The sequence below is a fragment of the Humulus lupulus genome, chromosome 3 (genome assembly GCF_963169125.1).
Source record: "Humulus lupulus chromosome 3, drHumLupu1.1, whole genome shotgun sequence".
NCBI classification, from domain to species: Eukaryota; Viridiplantae; Streptophyta; class Magnoliopsida; order Rosales; family Cannabaceae; genus Humulus; species Humulus lupulus.
In genome coordinates, this window is record NC_084795.1 from 91,927,349 (window position 1) to 91,939,436 (window position 12,088).

Sequence of the window (12,088 nt, forward strand, 5' to 3'; positions counted from 1 at the left end):
GTTCTTGACCTAAACCTCACTCTCGGGACCTCGAATTGTACTCAAACAGTAAGTAGATTTGATCCTGAGCCTTAGGAATTGAAACCCCGAGCCAAAAACCCTCAAAAGGGCCCAAAATAGGACCCTGGAAAAATAGGGTAGCACTGCCCCCCTAGCGCCTAGGCGCTACAAGCAGGGATGCTTTTCCTTGAACAACGCTGTAGCGCCCATACCTGGGCGCTGTAGCGCTAGAACCAGGGTGATTCAGCCCTAGTTTTTCCTCCTTCGACTTCTCCACTTTCCAACCTTCAAAACCTGTTTCCAAACTTCAACCAAACTCACAAATGAACACAAAAACCAAACATACAAGTCCTAGGCATCAAAACCTAATCAATCTTTGCCAAAAACTCCATTGAATTCTCACTATCCAAATCATAAATCCCAACTGAAAATAAAGAGAAAACAGAGTAAAAACTAGACTTTCTATGGTTAAAAACTTACCTCAAGCTCAGAATTACACCATCTTGGTTCCCTAGCTTGATTCCTCAAATGGAGCTTCAAAATTCGAAGAGAAAAGAGAAGGAAAAGATGATTGGGAGAAGAAAGGAAGAAGCTCTGTTTTTCTTAAGCTTTTCTACAACTTCTATGGTTAATATATATCCTTAGGTCAAAAGACAAAAATACCCCCAAGCTTAAGTAAAACCCTTAACAGCCAGCAAGGGCAAAATCATCATTTCCCGCCTATTTCGTTAATCTTAATTAACGCCCTCCAATTCTCGTTATTCCCAATATTATCAAATGCTAATAAATCATATCCCATTACCCTTTAATTCCCGGTAATGTACTAATCATCAAATTACCCCGAGACTCACCCCGAGCCCCGAAACTAACCCCGTTATGACCAAACTGCTAACTAGTATTCAAAGATCGTCTCATGTGGAATAGCTCGAACAAATCCACATTATAATACAACCTCATCAATAATCACCAACATGCATGAAAATATACAATTATGCCCTCAACTGGCCAAATTACCAAAATGTCCTTATAATGAAATGTGGACCCACATGCATGCATTTATCATCATATAATAATATAATTCACACAACACATGCATATAATCATTTAATGGCATAATATATCAATTATGGCCCTCCCGACCTTCTAATCCAACCATTAAACCTCATTAGGGATTTTGGGGCATTACACCACCTCCACTTAAGAGATGTTGTATTGAGGAGATTCCTAATGATGCCGAAGTGGAGGTAGATGTGAGGGTTTGGGCCTAATCAGATGACTATGTGATGAGTAAAGAGGAGATGGTGGAGTTGGAGGCAAATGACATTCAAATGCCAACTGGTGAAGATGACTTAGAAGGCTCTGAAGATTTCATTATGCACATGCCATATGAGTGGAATCAAGATGGTGAGGCTGATAATTTGAGTGGAGATTATGAGGGTGAGTATGAAAGTGACTCGAGTATAGAGATAATTGATTTGGTAGATACTGATAATGAGGAAGAGCATGCCCAAAATGTCCTAGTTGGTGTGGAAGACATGGCCCAAGTCCAACAACCAGGAAACCACACTGGTCAGCCAAGTAATGAGGCCCAACAAGAAATTAATATAGGCCAAGTGGATGGTTTTGGGGAAGCCTAGTTTGAACCAGCAAATAGGCAATATGTTGGATTTTATGAAACTGAAATTAGGCAAAGTCAAAAGCTTGTGCAGTCACAAACAAAAACTTTAATTGGCATTGGTGAAGGGCCTATTGAGACCCAAACACAAAAAGAATTTGGCCATAGTGAAGGGCCAAATGAGTTTGAAACATAAACTTCTTTTGGGAAAAGTGGAGGGCCTATTAAGACAGAACTACAACCTGAGTTAGGCCGAAGTGAAGGGTCTAATGAGACACAACCTGATCCAGACTTTGTTGAAGAAGAGTACGCCCTAGATGAGGATGAGGAGAGAAATTTTGGGGATAATGTTGCACACCCTAGTAGCTTGTAATCTCATTTTATTATCATTAAGAGAATAGAAATCATTTTTGACTTGGTCAATCACTTTGCTCATATGTTTTATTTTCATGATTATTTGTTCAATATAAACTTCTTTTAAATCTTGAGCATATAGCTAATCATATTTATAGTGACGTAATCACAGCATAATATAAATATGATTATATGTTCAAACATAAGTAAGTCCTAAGATTAGTCGGTGCACAATATTTACACTGACTTGCCAATCTATGATATGTTCTACTTACACATTGTAGTGTTATGTTATTTCTAGAACATTAGCAAAGTAGATAAGATCAGATGTATTTGTTACATCGGGCTGGAACGATGTTGACAGTAAATAAGATAAGTCAACATACCATTATTATCTATTCTAGTCATATCATATAGTTGACAATAGGCAATTCAATCTCAATTCTAAGTGGTTAGTATTCTAAGTGATTGTATTATTTTAGTTCTTTGACTTGTTCATTACCAGCTTACCCTATGGACTAACCCATACTTACATCATGGGAACTCAGTAGTATAATTGAGTGAGAGTGTTAATCATAGATATGAACATCTATAGCTTCTGATGAAGAAGTAAAACAATGGTTTCCTTTTAGTTTGATTCGAGGTTCTAAATGATAGAGATCTCATTTCAGTAATTAATAGTAGTTTACTAAAATATCATTTACAAGGAACTAAGTGTTTTAAGGATAAAATAAAATGAGGGGTAAATAGTATTTTAAGTCCCATCTAATTGTAGACTGTCAGTAGGGGATTGAGTGACAATCATGGTTGTAACAATGGATAACTAATAACGTATCTATATTTCTTACAGAGTGTTCTATGAATTCAAGAGTGCAATTCTGAGTCTTTAGTGGAATCACGATGCAACGTCCTGGATAACCAAGATTGTTACACTGTGTGTTTATAAAGGTGCAAGACTTGCTAATCAAGTCATTTAATTAAAAATGTGGCACTAAACCATAATTGAACTAGGATTAAAGGATTTTGGTCATAAAAGTTAAATTTCATTTAAATAAGGGTTCGATACACGGGATCCCAAAAATAAACAGGGTTAAAGAACACTTTACAAAATTTCAAAGGTTATATACAGCCACAAGGCACTCTAATGGCAAAATAGGCATTTTAGGTTCTCCTGTCCCTATATCATTTCTCGGCCGTGACGGCCAAGCAGCCAGCTATGTACATTCCACCCCCAGAGCTCTCCAATTCAGGGTTGGTCCAACTTACCCTTGCCTTTACCTGCATCACGTATCACCCGTGAGCCAAGGCCCAACAAGAAAACCATATAACAGAGCATAATCAATAACAATAATCAAGTAACTCACAAAACATTAGCCAGATATTCAATTGACCATAGCAATCACATAAACAGTGACATCAATAAACAAATCAATAATCTATTATCGAGGTAATCAACATACCAAAATCATCAGATCAACAATAGTAAACGTATCATGAAATTTACAGGGTCGACGCCCTTAGGCCGCACCCTCTGATTACTCCACTGACTCCGGCTCACTTAGGCCGAGCTCAGTGATTATATAATTAGCCTTAGCTACCAGTGGTCGAGCCGCGCCCTTTTGTGCCAATGTTAATTCCGGCACTCTTAGGCTGTTTATTACATACTCACATGGCATAATACCATCCTACAACATTGTATACAAGTATAGGGAACCCTTAGTCCCAACTTATCCACATAAAAGGGTGCAGTTTTCTTACCTTTGATTCCGAACGGAGAAGGTGAGTTGATTCCGAGCATTGTCCTTAGCCTCAAGCCTTGGCGACAAACCTAGTCACAAGAGTCATTGATATCTATCAATTTCCAATTAGAAATAAAATACTTAGGTAGCAAAACTAGCCTCAGGGACCTCAGTTTCTACTAAATTGGGCAGTAGAAATTGTCCCGAGCCCCTAGGTTCGAACTCCCAAGCCCTAACAACACTAAGACACTTCTAAGCTCAAAACACCCAGGCGGGTTGGGACTTGGCTCAGCAAAACGCGACTTGCCCCAAGTCAGAGAGCAAGCTCTCACGCCAAAGGGGAGGTGGGTCGCGACTTGGTCAAGCAAGTCGCGGTGCGCTCCCAAGTCAGAGAGCTCCCAAGGTCAGAAGGGCCACACGCGCCGTGGCGCCCCTAGGCCGGGTCGCAGTGCGCCCTGTGAACCCAGAGAAAACCTGGGTTTTCTCTTCCTTCTCCTAGCCAAGAACACCCCAAAATCAACCCAGAATTCTCCTTTAAAACCTCCCCAATTTAATCACCAAACCAATTACGAACTTAGGATTTAATCACCTATTTTGATCCTTAAAACTTTAGCCACAAAACTAAGATCATAATCAAATTCAATAGATATCATCCCCTCACAAACTCAGACAAATTCCTCACTAAACCCATACTCAAAACTTAAAATTCAACTTAAACTTACTCAGCAACATAACACAGAAATTAGAACCAAATTCTTACCTCAAATTAGCTAACCTTTCCTCTGAATCTCCAGCTCCAACACCCAGCTTAATTTCCTTATGTTTTCCTCCAAAAATCTCCAGCCCTAGCCTAGCTTCAAGCTTCAACAATGAAGAGTGAGAGAGAAATTGTGTGTACGTGAGGGTGAGGGAGAGAGAGAGAGAGAGAGAGAGAGAGAGAGAGAGTTGAGTCCTCAATTATGCTTTTTTTTCTTACTTTCCTTAACATTCCACAACCTTCTGCCTCATTCTAACAAAATCAGATTACACTCTTTACTAACCAAAAAGACGACTTTACCCCACCAAACATAACTAATCTTTAACTTAATCTAGGGGTATATTAGTCATTTGTCCCCAATACCCACTAATTCCTCACGTGTTCCTAATATTTACCACTTAAATCCCATCATCCAATTAATCACCAATTATTTACCCAAATTCTAATAATCCCCAACATATCTCCTAAATTCCCGAAAATACCCCCAGGCTCCCCCGAGCAGGGTATAAATCCATGCCGTGATTATTTCGCCAAACCGCTCACTAGGACCGTCTCGAGCCATATGCTGCAAATATATCCATTTAATAATGTGGTCTCAACAATTACCACAAATAATCACATTTATGCCCTCAACGGGCCAAAATTACAAATATGCCCCTATAATCTAAACAGGGCCCCACATGCATATTAATACTCCAAAACATGCATTTCACATAACCATATAATCATATAAGCATGCTTATCACATAATCATGCATTAAATCATTTAAATCACACATAAACCAATTATGCTCTTCCGACACACTAATCAAGGCCCTTAAGCCTTATTAGTAATTTTGGGTTGTTACAACTATCCCTTCTTACTGAGAATTTCGTCCTCAAAAATTTACCTGAATAACTCGGGTTACTGATCCTGCATTGCTGACTCAAGCTCCCAGGTCGCCTCCTCGACCCTGCTATTCCTCCATAACACTTTAACCAGAGGAATTGTCTTGTTCCGTAGAACCTTATCCTATCAATCTAAGATCTGAACCGGTCGCTCCTCATAGGAAAAATCTGTCTGCAATTCTAAGTCTTCATACTTCAACACATTCGTCGTATCTGAGACATACTTCTGAAGCATAGAAACATGGAATACGTCATGAAATCCTGACAACGATGATGGCAAAGCTAACTTGTAAGCCACCTATCCAATCCTCTCCAGGATCTCAAAAGGTCTAATAAATCTAGGACTCAACTTGCCCTTCTTCCCAAACCTCCTCACCCCTCGCAGTGGTGAAACTCGCAGAAACACGTGGTCCCCAACCTGGAACTCCACGTCCCTACGCTTAGGATCAGCGTAGCTTTTCTGTCTACTCTGTGAAGCAAGTATTCTAGCTTGGATCTTCTCAATAGCTTCAGTGGTCTTCTGAACCATGTCCGACCCCAAATACCTCCTCTCACTCATCTCATCCCAATGAATGGGTGATCTACATCTCCTCCCATATAACATCTCATATGGAGCCACTCCAATCGTTGATTGATAACTGTTGTTGTATGAGAACTGAATCAATGGGAGATATTTACTCCAAGATCCTTTAAAGTCGATCATGCATGCCTTAAGCATATCCTCCAACACCTGAATCGTCCTCTCAGACTGTCCATCAGTCTGAGGATGAAAGGCTGTGCTGAACTTCAATTGAGTCCCCATAGCCTTCTGCAAACTACCCCAAAACTTGGAGTTAAAGATAGGATCCCAGTCTGACACTATAGACTTAGGAACTCCACGGAGACGTACGTATATGTCATCTTCACTAGAAGAAAATGATCTGACTTGGTGTATCTATCCACTATCACCCACACCGAGTCATGAAGCTCCACTATCTTGAGTAAACCTCCCATAAATTCCATCGTAATATCCTCCCATTTTCACTAAGAAATACCCAAAGGATGAAGTAACCCTGCTGGTCGCTGATGCTCAACTTTCACTTGCTGACAAGTTAAACACCTGGCCACGTACTCCACCACATCCTTCTTAATCCCGGGCCACCAATACAACGTCCGTAGATCCTGATACATCTTCATGGTACCCGGATGAAGTGAGTATGGCGTAGTACGCGATTCATCCAGTATCTCTCATCTGATCCCTACGTCAGTTGGAACACAAATCCGCCCCTGATACCGTAGCAGACCAACCTCAAAAATAGAATAATCCTTAGCTACTTCCGCTAAGACTTTCTCTATAACCTCCTGTAACTGTACACCCACCAACTATCCCTCCTTAATCTGCTTCAATAGGGTCGACTGCAAAGTAATGGTGGACAACCGGCCCACCACCAACTCTATCCTCGCTTTGGCCATCTCATTAGCCAACTTTCTCGATATCTGAGTGGAACTAAATAACTGACCCGGGCCTCTCTGTCTCAATGCATTCGCCACTACTTTGGCTTTCCCTGGGTGGTAAAGAATGTCACAATCATAGTCTTTTACCAACTCCACCCAATGCTTCTGCCTCATGTTTAGATCCTTTTGCGTGAAGAAGTACTTCAAACTCTTGTGATCGATGTATATCTCACACTTCTCTCCATACAGGTGATGACGCCAAACTTTAAGTGGGAATACCACTGCTGCTAACTCTAAATCATGGGTAGGATACTGCTGCTCATACTATTTCAGTTGCTGTGATGCATAAGCTATAACCTTCCCGTTCTGCATCAACACACAACCCAAACCCAACCTCGATGCATCACAATATACCACGAACTTCCCTCCCTCTGAAGGAAGACTCAGCGTAGGTGCAGTAATAAGTTGTCGCTTCAACTCTTGAAAATTGTTCTCACACTTGTCTGACCAGACGAACTTTAAATTCTTCCGTGTCAATTTCTGTCATCGGTGCAACAATCTTCGAGAACCCTTCCACAAACCGTCTGTAGTAACCCGCTAACCTGAGGAAACTCTGAACCTCTGAGGCATTCCTTGGCCTCGGCCAATCTCTCACTGCCTCCACCTTAGATGGATCCACCTTAATCACATCTTTGCCAACTATGTGTCCAATGAATGTCACTTTTGGTAGCCAAAACTCACACTTCTTAAACTTGGCGTACAATTGGTGCTCTCTTAACCTCTGCAAGACCTGTCAAAGATGTAGCTCATGCTCTGCCTCTGAATTGGAGTACACTAAAATGTCGTCGATGAAGAAAATGATGAACTGATCAAAAAATTCATTGAATACCCTATTCATTGAGTCCATGAAGGCTGCTGGGGCATTAGTTAAACCAAAGGACATGACCAGAAACTCATAGTGCCCATACCTCATTCGGAAGGCCGTCTTTGGTATATCCTCGTCCTTGATCCTTAGCTGGTGATAACGAGATCGAAGATCAATATTTGAGAATACCGTCTTTCCCTGTAACTGATCGAACAAGTCGTCAATCCTTGGTAGAGGATACTTATTCTTAATGGTCAACTTGTTCAATTTTTTGTAGTCTATACACATCCTTAGAGTCCCTTCCTTCTTCTTCACAAAAAAAACTGGAGCACCCCATGGCGAGTAGCTAGGCTTGATAAACCCTAGATCCAGAAGTTCCTGCAGCTGTATCTTCAACTCTTTCAATTATGTCGGTGCCATTCTATAATGTGCCCTCGACATTGGCTCTGTCCCCGGTGCCAACTCAATGACGAACTGAATCTCCTTGTGCGACAACAATCCTGGTAAATCCTCAGGGAATGCATCCAAGAATTCACAAACCAATCTAGTCTTTCCCGACCCTGTTGGCAAAACTCTAGTAGTATCCACCACACTAGCCAGACAACCTATACATCCTCCCTGTAATAGGTATCTGGCTCTCAGCACTGATATCATGGGTATGCGGGCTCCACATACTGCACCCACAAAAACAAAGGGATCCTCTCCCTCCGTCTCAAAGGTCACCATCTTCTTCCTACAATCAATAGTAGCTTCGTATCTAACCAGCCAATCCATCCCCAAAATCATATCGAAACCCTCCATACCTAACTCAATCAAGTTTACTGATAGCTCCCTACCATCAACCATCACTGGCAGTCTTCTAATCCATCTCCTAGAAACTACCAGTTCCCATGTAGGAAATATAGTCCCAAACCCTGCAGTACAATACTCACTAGGTCTACACAATCTATCAATTACCTTACTAGAAACAAATCAACGTGTAGCACCAGAGTCAATCAATACAGAAAAAGGAAAGCCAGCACTAGAAAGCTGACATGTCACCACCGAGAGACTAGCCTTGGCCTCTGCTTGTGTCAAGGTGAACACTCGTGCTGGAGTCAAGCTGTCCACCTTCCCTGCTTCCCCTTTCTTCATTGTTGGCCAGTCCTTCTTGAAGTGTCCCACCACCCCACACACATAACAGGCCTTAGCCCACCATTCCCCCGGATGGTGTCTTCTGCACCTCGTGCACTCTGGATAGCTCCTCCATGTATCACCGCCTCCCTGACGGCCACCGTGAACACCCCGACCCCTCCTATTAGGACCAGCAGTGGTCGAAGTGTCAGGGGTCTTCCTCTTCAGATCACTGGGGCCTCTGCCCCTACCAGACCCAGAATATGAAGGCACCGCTCTACGACCCTCCCGTCTTGCAGCATTCTCCCTCCAGATCTTATTCTCTGCTTCCTCAGTAGTAAGAGCCTTCTCAACAGCCTGGGCATAAGTCGTCCCCCCAGATACTATTGTAATCCTCACATCTCGAGCTATCATAGCATTAAGCCCTCTGATAAATCTGTCATGCCTAGCTGCATCAGTAGGCACAAGATCTGGTGCGAACTTCGCAAGCTTATCAAACTTCAGAGCATACTCTATAACCGTCATGTTGCCTTGAACTAACCCCACAAATTCATTCACCTTTGCTGCCCTGATGGCAACATTGTAATACTTCTGACTAAACAGGTCCTTGAATCCATCCCAACCCAATGTAGTAACATCCCTGGTTTGTGATGCCACTTCCCACCAAATGCGAGCATCCTCTCTCAGCTTATATGTGGCACAGGCCACCTTATCATGACCCTCTACCCTCATGAAGTCTAGGATAGTGGTAATCATACTCATCCACTGCTTGGCCTTTAGTGGATCTGGTCCCCCCTCAAAAGTTGGAGGATGCTGTCTCCTGAACTGCTCATACAACGACTCCCACCTATTCCCAACCTCCAAGGGCTGTACAATTGGCGCTACTGCAGGTGGCACAATGGATGCAGCACTCCCTGATGGAGCCTGCTGCCTCAGAAGTCAGATCTGCTCATCTTGGCTCTGAAGTCGGGCTTGCATATCTGCTGCCAGTTCTCAGGGACTGGCGGAGGGTTCTGGCCCTGGTTATCATCTCTAGCCTCAGACCCAGTGCCGACTAGTCGTATAGATCGTCTTGGACGCATAGCTATCCAAGTTAATCTGCAATCAATGACTCAACAGTCAGACTATGATGATAGGGTAATAATCTTTCCATGCATCACCATACTAATCACAAACAATCAAGATATAACAGTTCATTCAAATATTCATCCACATGCAAAAACAATGCTAATAAGCATGCCTTAATATCATCACACAATAGTCAAGGGCTAGACCCTATCAGTATCTCATGCTCTATATTAATCAAACAGATATAAACATTCATATTTCTTTCCAATCACTTAAGCATATAAACATGTATACACAATTACCAAACCATGAGTCGAGCTTGTCTTAGCGGTGAATGTACATGTCCAGCCAGTCCTCAGGAACCCTTAAACCCAGACCGCTCTGATACCAAAGTTGTAACGCCCTGGATAAGCAAGACCATTACACTGTGTGTTTATAAAGGTGCAAGATTTGCTAATAAAGCCATTTAATTAAAATGTGACACTAAACCATAATTGAACTAGGGTTAAAATATTTTGGTCATAAAATTTAAATTTCATTTAAATAAGCGTTCGATACATGGGATCCCAAAAATAAACAAGGTTAAAGAACAGTTTACAAAATTTCAAAGGTTATATACAACCACAAGCCACTCTAATGGCAAAATAGGAATTTTAGGTTTTCCTGTCCCTGTATCATCCCTCGGCCGTGGCGGCTGAGCAGCTGGCTATGTACATTCCACCCCCAGAGCTCTCCAATTCAGGGTTGGTCCAACTTACCCTTGCCTTTACCTGCACCACGTAGCACCCGTGAGCCAAGGCCCAGCAAGAAAACCATATAACATAGCATAATTAATAAAAATAATCAGGTAACTCACAAAACATTAGCCATATATTCAATATACCATAGCAATCACATAAACAGTGACATCAATCAACAAATCAATAATCTATTATCGAGGTAATCAACATACCAAAATCATCAGATCAACAATAGTAAACATATCATGAAATTTACAGGGTCGACGCCCTTAGGCCGCACCCTCTGATTACTCCACTGACTCCGGCTCACTTAGGTCGAGCTCAGTGATTATATAATTAACCTCAACTACCAGTGGTCGAGCCTCGTCCTTTTGCGCCAATGTTAATTTCGGCACTCTTAGGCTGTTTATTTCATACTCACATGGCATAATACCATCCTACAACATTGTATACAAGTATAGGGAACCCTTAGTCCCAACTTATCCACATAAAAGGGTGCAGTTTTCTTACCTTTGATTCCGAACGGAGAAGGTGAACTGATTCCAAGCACGGTCCTTAGCTTTGAGCCTTGGAGACAAACCTAGTCACAAGAGTCATTGATAGCTATCAATTTCCAATTAGAAATAAAATACTTAGGTAGCAAAACTAGCCTTCGGGACCTCAATTTCTACTAAACTGGACAGTAGAAATTGTCTCGAGCCCCTAGGTTCGAACTCCCGAGCCCTAACAACACTAAGAACACTTCTAAGCTCAAAACCCCCAGGTGGGTCACGACTTGGCTCAGCAAGTCGCGACTTGCCCCAAGTCAAAGAGTAAGCTCTCACACCAAAGGGGAGGCTGGTCGCAACTTGGCCAAGCAAGTCGCGGCATACCCCCAAGTCAGAGAGCTCCCACGGAAAGAAGGGACACACGCACTGCGGCGCCCCCAAGCTGGGTCGTGGCACGCCTTGTGAAACCAGAGAAAACATGGGTTTTCTCCTCCTTCTCCTAGCCAAGAACACCCTAAACTCAGTCTAGAATTCTCCTTTAAAACCTCCTCAATTTAATCACTAAATCAATTACGAACTTAGGATTTAATCACCTATTTTGATCCTTAAAACTTTAGCCACAAAACTAAGATCATAATCAAATTCAATAGATATCTCCCATCACAAACTCAGACAAATTCCTCACTAAACCCATACTCAAAACATAAAACTCAACTTACACTTACTCAGCAACATAACACAGAAATTAGAACTAAATTCTTACCTCAAATTAACAAACCTTTCCTCTGAATCTCCAGCTCCAACACCTAGCTTAATTCCCTTCTTTTTTCCTCCAAAAATCCCCAGCCCAAGCCTGCTTCAAGCTTCAACAATGAAGAGTGAGAGAGAGTATGTGTACGTGAGGGTGAGGGAGAGAGGGAGAGAGAGAGAGAGAGCTGAGACCTCAATTTTGTTTTTTTTTTCTTTCTTTCCTTAACATTCCACAACCTTCTGCCTCATTCTAACAAAATCAGATTATACTCTTTAC